Genomic DNA, 13,840 nt, shown 5'->3' with positions numbered 1-13,840 from the left:
CCCCACGTGTGCCGAGTCCCGCCACATCCCCCCAGGTTCCCGACCTGGAGGCTTAGGAGTAGGCGAGGACGAACCCCAGGCCAGGCAGCTGAGAGAAGGTTCCCGGACCCGCGCCGCCGCCGCCTCCACTCGGAATGGATGTCGTTTTAATGGACAAAAGTTCACCAAGGCTGGGGGATGGAGCCCCTTCAGGGCCAGCGGGTCTTAAGGGCAAGATCAATGAGTCCGATATGGAAACGAACCAGGGTCGTGACTCAGAAATTACAGAACATGGGGTCAGGAGAAGAGGTCAGCCACGACGAAGGCATCTGCCTGTCTCCTCCTGAGCCCCCCAACGGCGCTCCGCTCCTGCTCTCGCCTCAACCCGAGGATCTGCGATTTGGGGTTGAAAGCCACTTAAGGAGTAAAAGCCCCAAGAGGGCAAAACCACCCCCCTAAAACTACGGCGCCAGCGACAGCTCTGCCTGCGCGACCGACCACCCGGGCGGGCGACGGCCCCGGGCCACCGCGTCGCGCCGGGTCTGGCACCCACCTTGGAGAGCTAAGCCGCGGAGCGGGCGCCTCCGGGCAGCTAAGGGACGGCGCGGGCTCGGGACCGGTAGGCTTCGGGCCGGCCCGCAGGGCTGAACCGGGTTTAAGAGCGCGGCGGGCGGGGCAGCGGGCAAAGAGAGCGCGAGGGTGGGGAAGGGACTCGGCCCACGCAGGTCCCCAGACCCTTCTCCCCGCCCACCGCGGCCATTGGCCGACGCTCGACTTGCCCTCGGTCCTTAGGGGGTCGCGCACTTAACTCACATCTCCAAACCCTGTCGGGGACCCAGCGGAGAGCGCTCGCCCCTCGCTCTTTAGGGGCGGGCACTGTGGCCGCTCTAGGCTGGCGGAATGGGGCAGCAAAAGGCCCGGGCAAATGACGCCGGGGTCCCCAGACCCGCCCCTCTGCGCTCACAGCAACCCCGTACCCACGCGCATAAGGCCGGGACTCGTGTGCCGGGGTCTCTCCCCTGCCTTTCGGCTTCCAGTTCCCAAGAGCCGAGCTTGGCAGAAAGCGGCGTCCAGCGCCAAGAACCAGACGGACGTTTTTCCCCGGCACCTTATGGAAAGCTGCGCATCACCCCTCGGGTCCCAGGTGGGGACATCTAGGTGGGGACACCTAGGTGCGGTGGGATCGGCACCCATGCTGCCCCCGAGGTTCCGGGTGGGTGTTGAGCCTTCTCGGGGGCTTTTACTTCTAAAGCAGCTTTCACCGTCGGAAGATCGGCCCCTGCGCCGCTACCGCGGTCCCTTCCCCCGGGGGAGGCTCGCCACCTTGGACGCGCGGGGATTTTCAGACCCATACCCGGCGCTCAAAGACCGCATTTTTATTCTCCTTGTCAGCCATTGAGGGAAAGAAAGGAGCACTTAGGCCCATTCACATTCACACAGGGAAGCATCTAGGGTGGGGGAAACCCTTATAATGCCTAGTGACCTTGGCCAGGTTTCTCGCCACCCCCGCCGCTGCTTCCTCTTTGCAAAGCCCGGCGAGCACTCCCTACCTCTGGGCGCGGCTGTGCGGGTAGAAAGTAGAAGCGTTAACCCGCTCGCCTGGCCTGGCCTTGGCTGGGTCACTAAACGTGGAGGGAAGGGAAGGAGGCAGCATCCATCCGGCCGAGGGGCGCCGCCAAATGTCCTAAGTCGGCAAAGGTGGGAGGTCCTGTGGCGGCCCAGGGCTTCCTCCGGGACTCACCCCACTTTCTAGAGCAGCCGCGGCCGGGCGGGCGCCCCCTTCCTCAGCCTTGGGGACCTGACCTTGCACCCTTCGCCGCCGGAGCGGCGGTTCGGGAGGAAGGAAGTTGGGCGCGGGGCTCCGGGGTCTCCGAGTGCGCAGGCAGCGCGCGCCTGGCTTCACCCCGCAGCTCGCCGCACCCACGTGCGGGGCCAAGTCACCGCGCCCGCGGGACGCCGTCGGGGCGACCCTTGCTGGCAGCGTCCAGACGCGTTTCCCAGTCGCAGGGAGAATATGAGATGAGGCGCAACACGTGATTTTCTCCACCGGGATAGGAATGAGTAGGAGCTCAGGGTTTCCTTCTCTCCTGGTTCTACACTCTACCTCTCCCCGAGTTCTTAAATCTTGTCTAATAGGTGACATGTGTCTGTCGAATCTTGTCCCGTCCCGAGAACCAGCACTTCTTGGGGGAAGGGTCATGTACTTGGAAAAGCCAAATAAATTCTGCTGTCGTCTAACTTCCGGAGGTTTGCTCACCCCAGCACCCCCATTGCCCAATTCCATTTACTTTACCTTTCTTCCTTCCTCCCAGACCTCACCCGCAGGATTTAAAGACTGATGTGCCGGCACTTGGGTGGTCCATCGATGTCAGGTCCTCACGAGGCCATTTTTTAGTGCAGTTGCTCAATAGTTGCAGCTTTCCTTTAGCAGAAACCATATGAGCCTTATGGTCAAGTTTTGTTCTGCAAAGAATCTAGGCTTTAAAGTATTTAAATATATATATATATATATATGTTAAATTATAAGCTTGCTTGTTTAAACAGTTTAGAGAAATGGATAAAAAAATAAAAGTGGTGGAGTTCCTGCCGCAGCCCAATGGGATCTGCCAGGGCGGGTTTAACTCAGTGGGTGAAGGATCCAGCATTGCCACACTGTCATGTAGGTAGGTGGCAACTCCCTCTTGGACTCATCCCTGGCCCAGGAACTCCATATGCCAGGCTGTGGAAGGGGTGGGGGGAGAAAAATCAGACTTTTAAATCGTTTATTTATTTTAATTTTATGGTCATACTTGCACCATAGAAGCTCCCCAGCTAGGGGTGGAATTGGAGCTTCGGCTGTCAGCCTATCACAGAAGCTTGGCAATTTGGGATTCAAGCTGCATCTGCAACCTATGCTGCAATGCTTAACCTGCTGATCGAGGTTAGGGATTGAACCCATATCCTCATGGATACTAGTTGGGTTCTTAATCTGCTGAACCACAATGGGAACACCTTAAATTATTTATTTAAAAAAAATTGTGTTTACATATGTAGGATTTCATTGTTGCTGTTCGTTTTGGCTGTGGGTTTTTTGTTTGTGGGTTTTTGGTTTTTTTTGTTTTTTGGGGCTTTTTTGTATTTTTAGGGTTGTACTCGCAGTATAGGGAGGGTCCCAGGTTAGGGAATGAATCAGACCTGAAGCCACTGGCCTGTGCCACAGCCATAGCAATACCAGTTCTGAGCCGCATCTGTGACCTGCACCACAGCTCACAGCAATGCCAGATCCCCAACCCACTAATCGAGGCCAGGGATATTAGTCAGATTCGTTCCCCCTGTGCCATGATGGGAACTCCCTTCTGTGGGTTGTTTTAGGTTTTTTTTTCTTGGCTTCACTCAAGGCATGAAAAATTTCCTCAGGCCAGGAATCGAACCCACGGCACAGCAGTAACCCTAGCCACAGCAGTGACAAGGCCAGATCCTTAACCCACTGAGCCACCAGGGAACTCCAGCCTCCTCTTGAAAGATTTAAGTTTTTTCCAGTTTTTCAACACTTCCAGCAACTTCTGGGAACATTGTTATACAGATATTTCTTTTTTTTATATATAATTTTTTTATTTTCCTACTGTACAGCAAGGGGGTCAGGTTATCCTTACATGTATACATTACAATTACATTTTTCCCCCACCCTTTCTTCTGTTGCGACATGAGTATCTAGACAAAGTTCTCAATGCTATTCAGCAGGATCTCCTTGTAAATCTATTCTAGGTTGTGACTGATAAGCCCAAGCTCCCGATCCCTCCCACTCCCTCCCCCCCCCATCAGGCAGCCACAAGTCTCTTCTCCAAGTCCATGATTTTCTTTTCTGAGGAGATGTTCATTTGTGCTGGATATTAGATTCCAGTTATAAGTGATATCATATGAATACAGATATTTCTTTGTGCTACTGTGCGTAGAGAATAAATGCCTAGCTATGAAATCTCTGGATCAACAGTTATCTACATTGACCGTTTTTGATAAGCACTTCAAACCGTTACGGATTTATACCTCCGTCAACAATGAGTGTGAATGGCCTGGGTCTTCAAGTTCTCACCTAATACTGAATATTTCCCATCCTTTATTTATTTATTTTTTAAATTATTTACTATCTTGAGTTCCTGTCATGGCTCAGTGGTTAACTAACCCAACTAGCACCCATGAGGACGTGGGTTTGATCCCTGGCCTCGCTCAGTGGGTTAAAGATCTGATGTGGCTCTGGTGCAGGCTGGCAGCTGTAGCTCTGATTAGACCCCTAGCCTGGGAACCTCCATATGCTGCAGGAGCAGCCCAAGAAAATGGCAAAAAGACCAAAAAAAAGGTATCTTATTCTAATTTGTCTTTTACTTTATTTTTGTCTTTTGTCCTTTTAGGGCCGCACCCATGGCATATGGAGGTTCCCAGGCCATGGGTCTAATCAGAGCTGTTGCTGCCAGCCAACGCCACAGCCACAGCAATGCAGGATCTGAGTCGCATCTGTGACCTATACCACAGCTCTCGGCAATGCTGGATCTTTAACCCACTGAGCAAGGCCAGGCATCGAACCTGCAACCTCATGGTTCCTAGTCGGATTCATTTCCACTGCCCCATGACAGGAACTCTTGATTTGCCTTATAGTCAGTTACCCACCAAACTGGAACACCTTGATATTGATGTGCTGGGCACAGGGAATACAGTCATGAGCAAAGCCCCTGATCAGCTGATGTTTTACAAGGAACATAAATATGGGTGTGAATGCTTGATGAATGTGTCACTCTGAACCATGATGCGAGCAAAGAAAGTAGCAATAGGAAAGAGGAGCATGCCCCGACCTGGGCTGGGAGGACAGGGCAGGTTCCCCTGCCCCAGAAGATGTGAAAAATCTGTGGAAATTAATTAGGTGATGGGAAAGAAAGTGGTACTCCAGGTCAGTGGAATACTTGGTGCCAAGGAAGGACTGTGGCAGGTTCCCAGAACTGAGGGATGCATGGTGTGGGAAAGACAGCTGGGGAGGCTGTAGAATCAGCAGAGGCCAGGGCTTGCAAAAGACACTCGTGAAGATTCAGTTTCCTTACAGCCTTACTTGCAGGTCTTTATTGAAGGAGTAATAGGAAGGAATAGGAGCTACTGCAGCCATCAGTTTACTTTATCCTGAAATAATTTCAACATGTGTATCACTAAAGTTCAATATTTCTTTGCTTTTTTTTAAGGTGAAATTTATATATGATGACATATACCATTTCATAGGTACCAAGAGGGTTTTCTTTTTTTCTTCTTTTTTATGGTTGCACTTGGAGCATATGGAAGTTCCTAAGCAGCCATATTTGTGCCTATACCAAAGCTTGCGGCAATGCTAGATCCTTAACCCATTGAGTGAGGCCAGGGATCCAACCCCCATGCTCACAGACACTCTGTTGGGTTCTTAACTCATTGAGCCACAACAAGAACTCCCTACCATGAGTTTTGACAGTTGCGTAAATCAGTGTATCCTCAAGAAACATAAACTGTGGAATACTACTCAGCCATAAAAAAGAACACCACAATGCCATTTGCAGCAACATAGATGGAACTAGAGACTCTCATGCTAAGTGGAGTAAGTCAGAAAGAGAGAGACAGGGAGTTCCTGTCGTGGCTCAGTGGTTAATGAATCCAACTAGAGACCATGAGGCTGCGGGTTCGATCTCTGGCCTTGCTCAGCAGGTTAAGGATCCAGCGTTGCTGTGAGCTGTGGTGCAGGTAGCAGATGCAGCTCGGATCCTGTGTTGCTGTGGCTCTGGCGTAGGCTGGCAGTAACAGCTCCAATTAGACCCGAGCCTGGGAATCTCCACATGCTGCAGATGCGGCCCTAGAAAAAACCAAAAAAAAAAAAAAAAGAGAGAGAGAGAGAGACAAATACCATATAATATCACTTATATCTGCAATCTAATATATGGCACAAATGAACCTTTACACAGAAAAGAAAATCATGGACATGGAGAACAGAGTTGTGGTTACCAAGGGGAGGGGGAGGGGGAGAGACTGGGATGGACTGGGAATTTGGGGTTGATAGATGCAAACTATTGCCTTTGGAATGGATAAGCAATGAGATCCTGCTGTGTAGCACTGGGAACTATATCTAGTCACTTAATGATGGAGCATGATAATATGAGAAAAAAGAATGTATACATGTATGTATAACTGGGTCACCATGCTGCACAGTAGAAAACTGACAGAACACTGTAAACCAGCTATAATGGAAAAAATAAAAATCATTATTAAAAAAAAAGAAACATAAACAATAGGAAGTTCCCTTGTGCCTCAGTGGGTTAAGGATCCAGATATTGTCCCTGCTGTGGCTTGGGTTGCTACTGTGGCCCAGGTTTGATCCCTGGCCTAGGAACTGCCACGTGCTGCAGGCATAGCCCCCCACCTCCAAAAAAAGAAAAAAAAAAGAAAAAAAAATGCCCCCAGACATAATAGATGACCTGAAGGCATATTTACTGTCTGTCTATATTAACTCCCTTACCTCTAGCTGGTTGGCAGGCTCTATCTAGTAAGGGAAATCAATTGTCATCTAGGCTGTAAGGAACCACGCAAAGAGTGGTTTGAGATCTGCTACGGCGTAGTCAGCCTGATCATTTCCTGTTTCTGTAAATCTGACCCATCAACAATTAGGGTCAAGTGGGAACCTTCCAAAGGCATTTCTAGTAAGCCTGCACGGGGCGTGGGTGATTCTAACACCAACACCAGGGAAAATGCATTTTGCCTTCTTTGCAGGTGGAAGAAACATGGCAGGGTTCAAAAAATCACACTGACAGGGAAAGTAATGCTATGTGCTGGTATGCAAGCTGGCCCAGCTAGCAAAGTCATGCATTTCATAAAATAACAAAGGTTGTACAGCTTGGGGGACCCTCAGGTTCTAGGAAGATTCTAAACCTTCCGGGTCCATTAGACTGACCAAGGATAGAGGGGTGTTTACGAACGAGGTCTGATCTACAAAATTCATGTTCATGGCCTATGTTTCCAGGAAAGGGGATCTGTCACCTAAAGCTCCTAAAGATGAAGTAGCATCAGGGACGTTGAGAATGCCCTGTCTCAATCGCCTTTTCTGCAGCGGGTTTGGGGAGGTTCTGGATGCCTGAAGTTAGTCAATCAGAGGTAAGAACTTGCCTGAGACAAGTCATGCCCCAGATAATGAACCTTTGGCTGAAAACTGCAATTTTTTTGGACAGTGTCTTTTTGTTTAAAGTCAGAAGTTAGATATAAATCGTTTTAGTGCTTCTCCAATCCTTTTTTTTGTTTGTTTGCGTTTTGGGGCCTCAGTAGTAGCATATAGAAGTTCCCAGGCTAGGGGCTGAATTGAAGCTGCAGCTGCCTGCCTACACCACAGCCACAGCAACTTGGGATCCGAGCTGCATCTGCAACCTACATCACAGCTCATGGCAATGCCAGATCCTTAACCCCCTGAGAGAGGCCAAGGATCAAACCTGCATCCTCAGGTTCATTACTGCTGAGCCACAACAGGAACTCCAATTTTTGGGGGGAGAGGGGATGTACCTGCAGCATTTAGAAGTTCCAGTTCTTTTTCAATCTTAAGTTTAGCAAAAGCTCATTCTATAGAGAAACTTTTTTTTTTTCTTTTTTTCTTCTTATGGCCACACCTGTGACATATGGAAGTTCCCAGGCCAGGGGTCGAATCAGAGCTGCAGCTGCCTATACCACAGCCCCACCACAGCAACAGCAACACCAGATCCAAGCCACAACTGCAGACCTATACTGCAGCTTTCAGCAACTCGGGATCCTTAACCCCTGATTAAAGCCAGAGATTGAACCTGCATCTATGTCAGGTTCTTAACCCACTGAGCTACAATGGGAACTCCTCCATAGAGAAACTTTGATGTCCTTATTAAGAACTTGTGAAAAGTAAGGAACCACAGTGAATCTTGGAGGCATAATGGTGCATGTATGCTGCAGGTTCTCACAAAGGCAGGTGGACAGATACTGATTATTTGAATTCAAGAGAACAGGCTCTAAAGAAAGCAGAATGGAAATGCTGAACTGTAAAACGGATAACACGGGTGGGACCGGGGGGAATGAGTATTAGGAGTGGGCACTACTGGAATGTGACGTATAATTATTTAATGATTGCCCTGAGATGGTAAGTCTGTACACTCATCTTTGATTACTTAATAGTCAAGGCAGGAGTATCATAAACACCAGTGCAAAGTGAAATGAGTCCTTTGTCCTTTATTATGGGCTTTAATTCTTCCTTTTTTTTTTTTTTTTCCTACTTTTTAGGGCCAAACCCACAGCACATGGAAGTTCCCCGGCTAGTTGTCGAATCAGAGCTACAGCTGCCGGCCTACACCACAGCCACAGCAACGCACAATCCTTAACCCACTGAGCCGGGCTAGGGATCGAACCTGCACCCTCATGGTTACTAGTCAGATTTGTTTCTGCTGTGCAAAGATGGGAACTCCCCCCTGTACCTCTTAAATTTAAAAATTCTACATACTGGTCATAAAAGATTGAGCACTGAATATTAAATTAAATAACTAATTAAATTGGCTGCCTCCTCCCAATTTGTCCTTCTGTTTTAAGGGGCTCCTGGGTTGGACAATTTTGGTCATATTGAAAGCTCCTCAATGTGGTCACTTGGTAAACGGCATCATTTTGTAAGTTATGCCTAAGAATTTGAAGGGTAATGAGCATATACACAAGAAACAGGAGTTTAGGAGTTCCCATTATGGCTCAGCAAACCTGACTAGTATTTATGAGGATGTAGGTTTGATCCCTGGCCTCACTCAGTGGGTTAAGGATCTGGCATTGCCATGAGCTGTGGTGTTGGTCACAGATGCAGCTTGGATCCTATGTGGCTATGGCTGTGGTGTAGGCCAGCAGCTGCAGGTCTAATTTGATCCCAGCCTGGGAACTTCATATGTCACGGGTGCGGCCCTAAAAAGCAAAAAAAAAAAAAAAAAGGAAAAAAAGAAAAGAAATGAAACAGGTGTTTAACCTGCTGGAGTCATGGGCTTGGACAGAATCGACCCCGTGAGGATTTATAATGATCTGTCCATTCGTCTATTGATGGACATTTAGGTTGTTTCTCTGTCTTGGCTATGAGTGTAGCTATGAATATATGGGTGCATGTATCTTTTTGAATTACAGTTTGTCTAGGTATCAACCTTTATTTTAAAGAGTGTTTTGTTTTTTTTTCTGTTTTTTGGGGTTTTTTTTTTTTGGTCTTTTCTGGGGCCACATCCACGGCAAATGGAGGTTCCCAGGCTAGGGGTCTAATCGGAGCCATAGCCACAGGCCTACACCACAGCCACAGCAACTCGGGATCCAAGCCGCGTCTGCGACCTACACCACAGCTCACAGCAACACCTGATCCTTAACCCATTGCAAGGCCAGGGATCGAACACGCAACCTCATGGTTCCTAGTCAGATTCATTAACCACTGAGCTACGACGGGAACTCCTAAGTATCAACTTTTATTTCTTTTTTTTTTTTTGGTCTTTTTGCCTTTTCTAGGGCCGCTCTCGCAGCATTATGGTTTCCAGGCTAGGGGTCTAATCGGAGCCATAGCCATCAGCCTACACCACAGCTACAGCAATGAGGAATCTGAGCCACGTCTGCGACCTGCACCACCGCTCACGGCAACGCCGGATCCTTAACCCACTGAGCAAGGCCAGGGATTGAACCCGCAACCTCATGGTTCCTAGTCGGATTCGTTAACCACTATGCCATGACGGGAACTCCTCAAATTTTATTTCTTATATTTTGTATTTGGAAGTTCCTAAGATGGGATATCAGAAGTAGAATGACTCTTCGACTGATTTCTCAAGGCCAGGGGTGATCTAAGTGAGGAGAGGAGGGTCTTTTTTTTTTTTTTTTTTTGCCACACCCAGGGCATGTGAAAATTCTGGGCTAGGGATCAAACCTGTGCCATTGCAGTGACAACACCAGATCCTTAACCCACTGTGCCACAGGGGACTCTGAAGTGAGGTTCTGATTGAAGAAGGAAGTGATACTTAAACACAAAATTGTGCACAGTTGTAATCGAGGAACTGATAGGACTATTTTGGTTCTATCTTAGATAACTGATGAGGGCTGTGGTTCACAGTCATGGCAGTCAAAGCCATAAGCAGAGAAAAATTCATAGCCATAAATACTTTTAATATTTAAATAGGATAGAAAACAAACAATGTAAGAATTCAAGATAAGGAGGTCCCATCGTGGCTCTGCAGAAACGAATCTGACTAGCATCCATGAGGACACAGATTCGATCTCTGGCCTCCCTCAGTGGGTTAAGGATCTGGCGTTGCTGTGAGCTGTGATGTAGGCCGGCTGCTGCAGCTCTGATTCAACCGCTAGCCTGGCAACCTCCGTATGCCGCGGGTGAGGCCCCAAAAAGACATTAAAAAAAAAAAAAAGAATGCATAGAAAATAAAAACCAAACTTGGTAGACTGAAAAACAAGAACTAATAGAACTGATATATAGAATCAAGAGCTTTGTGATGATCAAGAGCTTTGTGAGCTATAAATGTAATAAATTCATTGAGTGATAAAAAAAAATAAAAAAACAAAATCAAGAGCTATTTCTTGGGAAAGACCCTAAAGATAGAAAACCTCTGGTACAAATGGCCAAGGGGGGAGGGGAGAAAAATGTACTGAGAAAGAAAACCCAACCACAGATAAAGATAAGATTAAAATAACTATTAGAGAAGTTTGTGTAGATCTTATGTCCAGGAAAAGGCAGATAAGGATAGAGAACTTTCAAAGTCTACATCCCTAGGGGCAAAAATTGCAAACAAATGACACTGAACTCTAGTAAGATATTAAAAATCCAAGTTCCCATTGTGGCTCAGTGGTTAATGAATCTGACTAGGAATCATGAGGTTGCGTGTTCGATCCCTGGCCTTGCTCAGTGGGTTAAGGATCTGGCGTTGCCATGAGCTGTGGTGTAGGTTGCAGACGTGGCTCGAATCCCACGTTGCTCTGGCTGTGGTGTAGGCCAGCAGCTACAGCTCCAATTCGACCCCTAGCCTAGGAACCTCCTTATGCCATGGGTGCTGCCCTAAAAGACAAAAAAAAAAAAAAAAAAAAAGATTAAAAATCTATCGCACAGGACTCCCCTTTTGCCTTGAAGAACTAACTGCCATAGGAATTGCCCTTCTCCTGTAAACAGGAGGAGACAGGACAAAGTATTTACATCAAATACTTGGGATGTTGGCCGCAGGACTGTGGTTCCTAAGAGCAGGGAAATAAATGAGATGCATGTCGTGATGCCTGACTTTACTGCTTTCCTGAGGGAGTTTCCACGATGCAGATCAGGAAGGGGAACCCCACCTCAGGAAGGGGAACCCCAAACCAAGCCTGACGGGCTTGCTGAGCTGAAGATCTGGAGATCGGCGAGGTGGTTAGAATTGTGGGGCAGGATACCCAACGAGGAAGAGAGTTCTGAAAGGCTGCAGAGGGATCTCCTGGACTCTGAGTAGTGTGCTGTGCAGGTATGAGAGGAGACCACCTGGGCCCAGGGGAAGAACCCTAGAAAACGTAGGACAGGTGGTTCCAGGATTACCCAGAGCTGAGAACATACCAAGTTCCACCCAACCAGAGTGGAGAGACCATGGTACCCGGGACATCAGCGGAGTCCTCGGAAGACTGTGACCTGAATAGTAGGGAAAATCAACCCTATATTAAAGGCTGTTCTGGATTTGCCATAGCAAGTCTTAAAAGTAAGCCCCATGGGAGTTCCTGTCATGGCTCAACAGAAACAAATCTGACTAGAATCTGTGAGGCCATGGATTTGATCTCTGGCCTCACTCAGTGGGCTAAAGATCCGGTGTTGCTGTGAGCTGTGGTGTACACTCAGACATGGATCTTTGCTGTAGCTGTGGTGTGGCCGGCAGCTGCAGCTCCAATTCGACCCCCAACCTGGCAACCACCATATGCTGAGGGTGTGGCACCCCCCCCAAAAAAAAACAAGGGAAGCTCTTGGTACAAGGAAAATGATGTTAGATTTAAATCCAAGTGTATCAATAATTACATCAAATACAGAGTTGAGCCTCCAATTAAGAAGCAGAGGTTGTCAGATTGAATTAAAAGTAACAACAGTGGAGTCCCCATCATGGCTCAGCAGAAACGAATCTGACTAGCATCCCTGAGTATCTGACTAGCATCAAAGGTTCGATCTCTGGCCTCACTCAGTGGGTTAAGAATCCAGCATGGCCATGAGCTGTGGTATAGATTGCAGATGCTGCTTGGATCTGGTGTTGCTGTGGCTATGGTGTAGGCTGGTGGCTACAGCTCTGATTCAATCCCTAGCCTGGGAACCTCCATATGCCTCTGGTGAGGGCTTAAAAAAAGCCAACAAAAAAGTAACAACAGTAATATAAGAAACCCACTATCGGAGCTCCCATTGTAGCTCAGTGGATTAAGAACCTGACATAGTGTCCATGAAGATACAAGTTCAATTCCTGGTCTCATTCAGTGGGTTAAGGGTCTGGCATTGCCACAAGCTGTGGTGTAGGTCATGGATGTGGCACAGAGCTGGCATTGTTGTGGCTGGGTTATAGGCCAGCAGCTGTAGCTTCTATTTGACCCCTAGCCTGGGAACCTCCATATGCTGCACCTTTAGCACCCCACCCCCCCCAAAAAAAAAGAAAGAAAGAAATCCACTGTCAAAGATCTGGGAAAGGTCTTAGGTCTGAGATTACACATTATTTACAGGTAACCAAGGTAGCCTGCCGCAGTTTCATGGCTGCTGGTCAAAGACACCAGAATTTTGGGTCAGTGTGTATGCGCGCGCGCGCACACACACACACACACACACACACACATATAGTTTGTAGTTTTTGGCTTTTTAGGGCCACACCTGTGACATATGGCGGTTCCCAGGCTAGGGGTTGAATCAGATCTACAGCTGCCAGCCTATGCCACAGCCACAGGAATGTGGGATCCAAGCCACATCTGTGACCTATACCACAACTCACGGCAACACTGGATCCCTAACCCAACCCACTGATCGAGGCCAGGGATTGAACCCACATCCTCATGGATACTAGTCAGGTTTGTTTCTGCTGAGCCACGATGGGAACTCCTTAAATATTTTTTTTATTAGAGTATAGTTGATTTACAGTGTCGTGCCAATGTCTGCAGTACAGCATAGTGATCCCTCATATGAATATATATACACATTCTTTTTCTCATACCACCTTCATGTTCTTCCCCAAGAAATAGGACATAGTTCTCTGTGCTGTGCAGTAGGACTGGCTCAGTCTTTTGATGAGGGCACTTTATCACTTCCAGCCAATAGGAAGAGTCCGACTCACAGCATCATTGCACCAGTTCCCCAAGTCCCAACTGCACAGGCAAAGCAAAGGGGCAGATGAACCCTGAGCACATAGTGGGCTGCATTGCAGATGGAGGGGGCTGCACTCTTAAAATGGGCGGTGAGGGAGTTCCCATATTGGTGCAGTGGAAACGAATCCCACTGGGAACCATGAGGTTGCGGGTTCGATCCCTGGCCTCGCTCAGTGCGTTAAGGATCTGGCGTTGCCGCGAGCTGTGGTGTAGGTAACAGATGCAGCTCAGATCTGGCGTTGCTGTGGCTGTGGTGTAGGATGGCAGTAACAGCTCTGATTCAACCCCTAGCCTGGGAACCTCCATATGCCAAGGGTGCGGCCCTAAAAAAAAAAAGACTGAAAAATAAAAAATAAAATGGGGCTCAGACTCTGGAGAGCGATCTCCACTGAGCTCGCCAGCGTAATAAACCTGAGTTCAACAACAACAACAACAACAAAAATAAAATAACAAATAAATAAATAAATAAATAAATAAAATGGGAGGTGAGCATGACGGCCCTTTTCTCTGTCTTTCAAGACAG

General features: G+C 48.0%; 1 protein-coding gene across 1 annotated transcript in view; it reads right to left on the bottom strand.

Annotated features, from left to right (window-relative positions):
* PRDM14 (PR/SET domain 14) overlaps positions 1-12,711 on the bottom strand; it is a 35,015-nt gene extending 22,304 nt beyond the window's left edge. Inside the window, exons 1-2 of the mRNA XM_085022142.1 lie at positions 12,683-12,711; positions 2,273-2,401 (exon numbers count right to left, since the gene is read on the bottom strand). The gene's annotated coding sequence lies outside the window, so the exon portion shown is untranslated. The remainder of the gene's footprint in view (positions 1-2,272; positions 2,402-12,682) is intronic.
* Between the last annotated feature and the right edge of the window lie 1,129 nt (positions 12,712-13,840).

The sequence above is a fragment of the Sus scrofa genome, chromosome 4, assembly GCF_054392235.1.
Source record: "Sus scrofa isolate SSC_HxYL_T2T_F1_AM1 chromosome 4, Sscrofa_HxYL_maternal_Yorkshire_Landrace_v2.0, whole genome shotgun sequence".
NCBI classification, from domain to species: domain Eukaryota; kingdom Metazoa; phylum Chordata; class Mammalia; order Artiodactyla; family Suidae; genus Sus; species Sus scrofa.
Note: the sequence above shows the minus strand (reverse complement) of the source record. Positions and strands in the feature narration are given on the sequence as shown.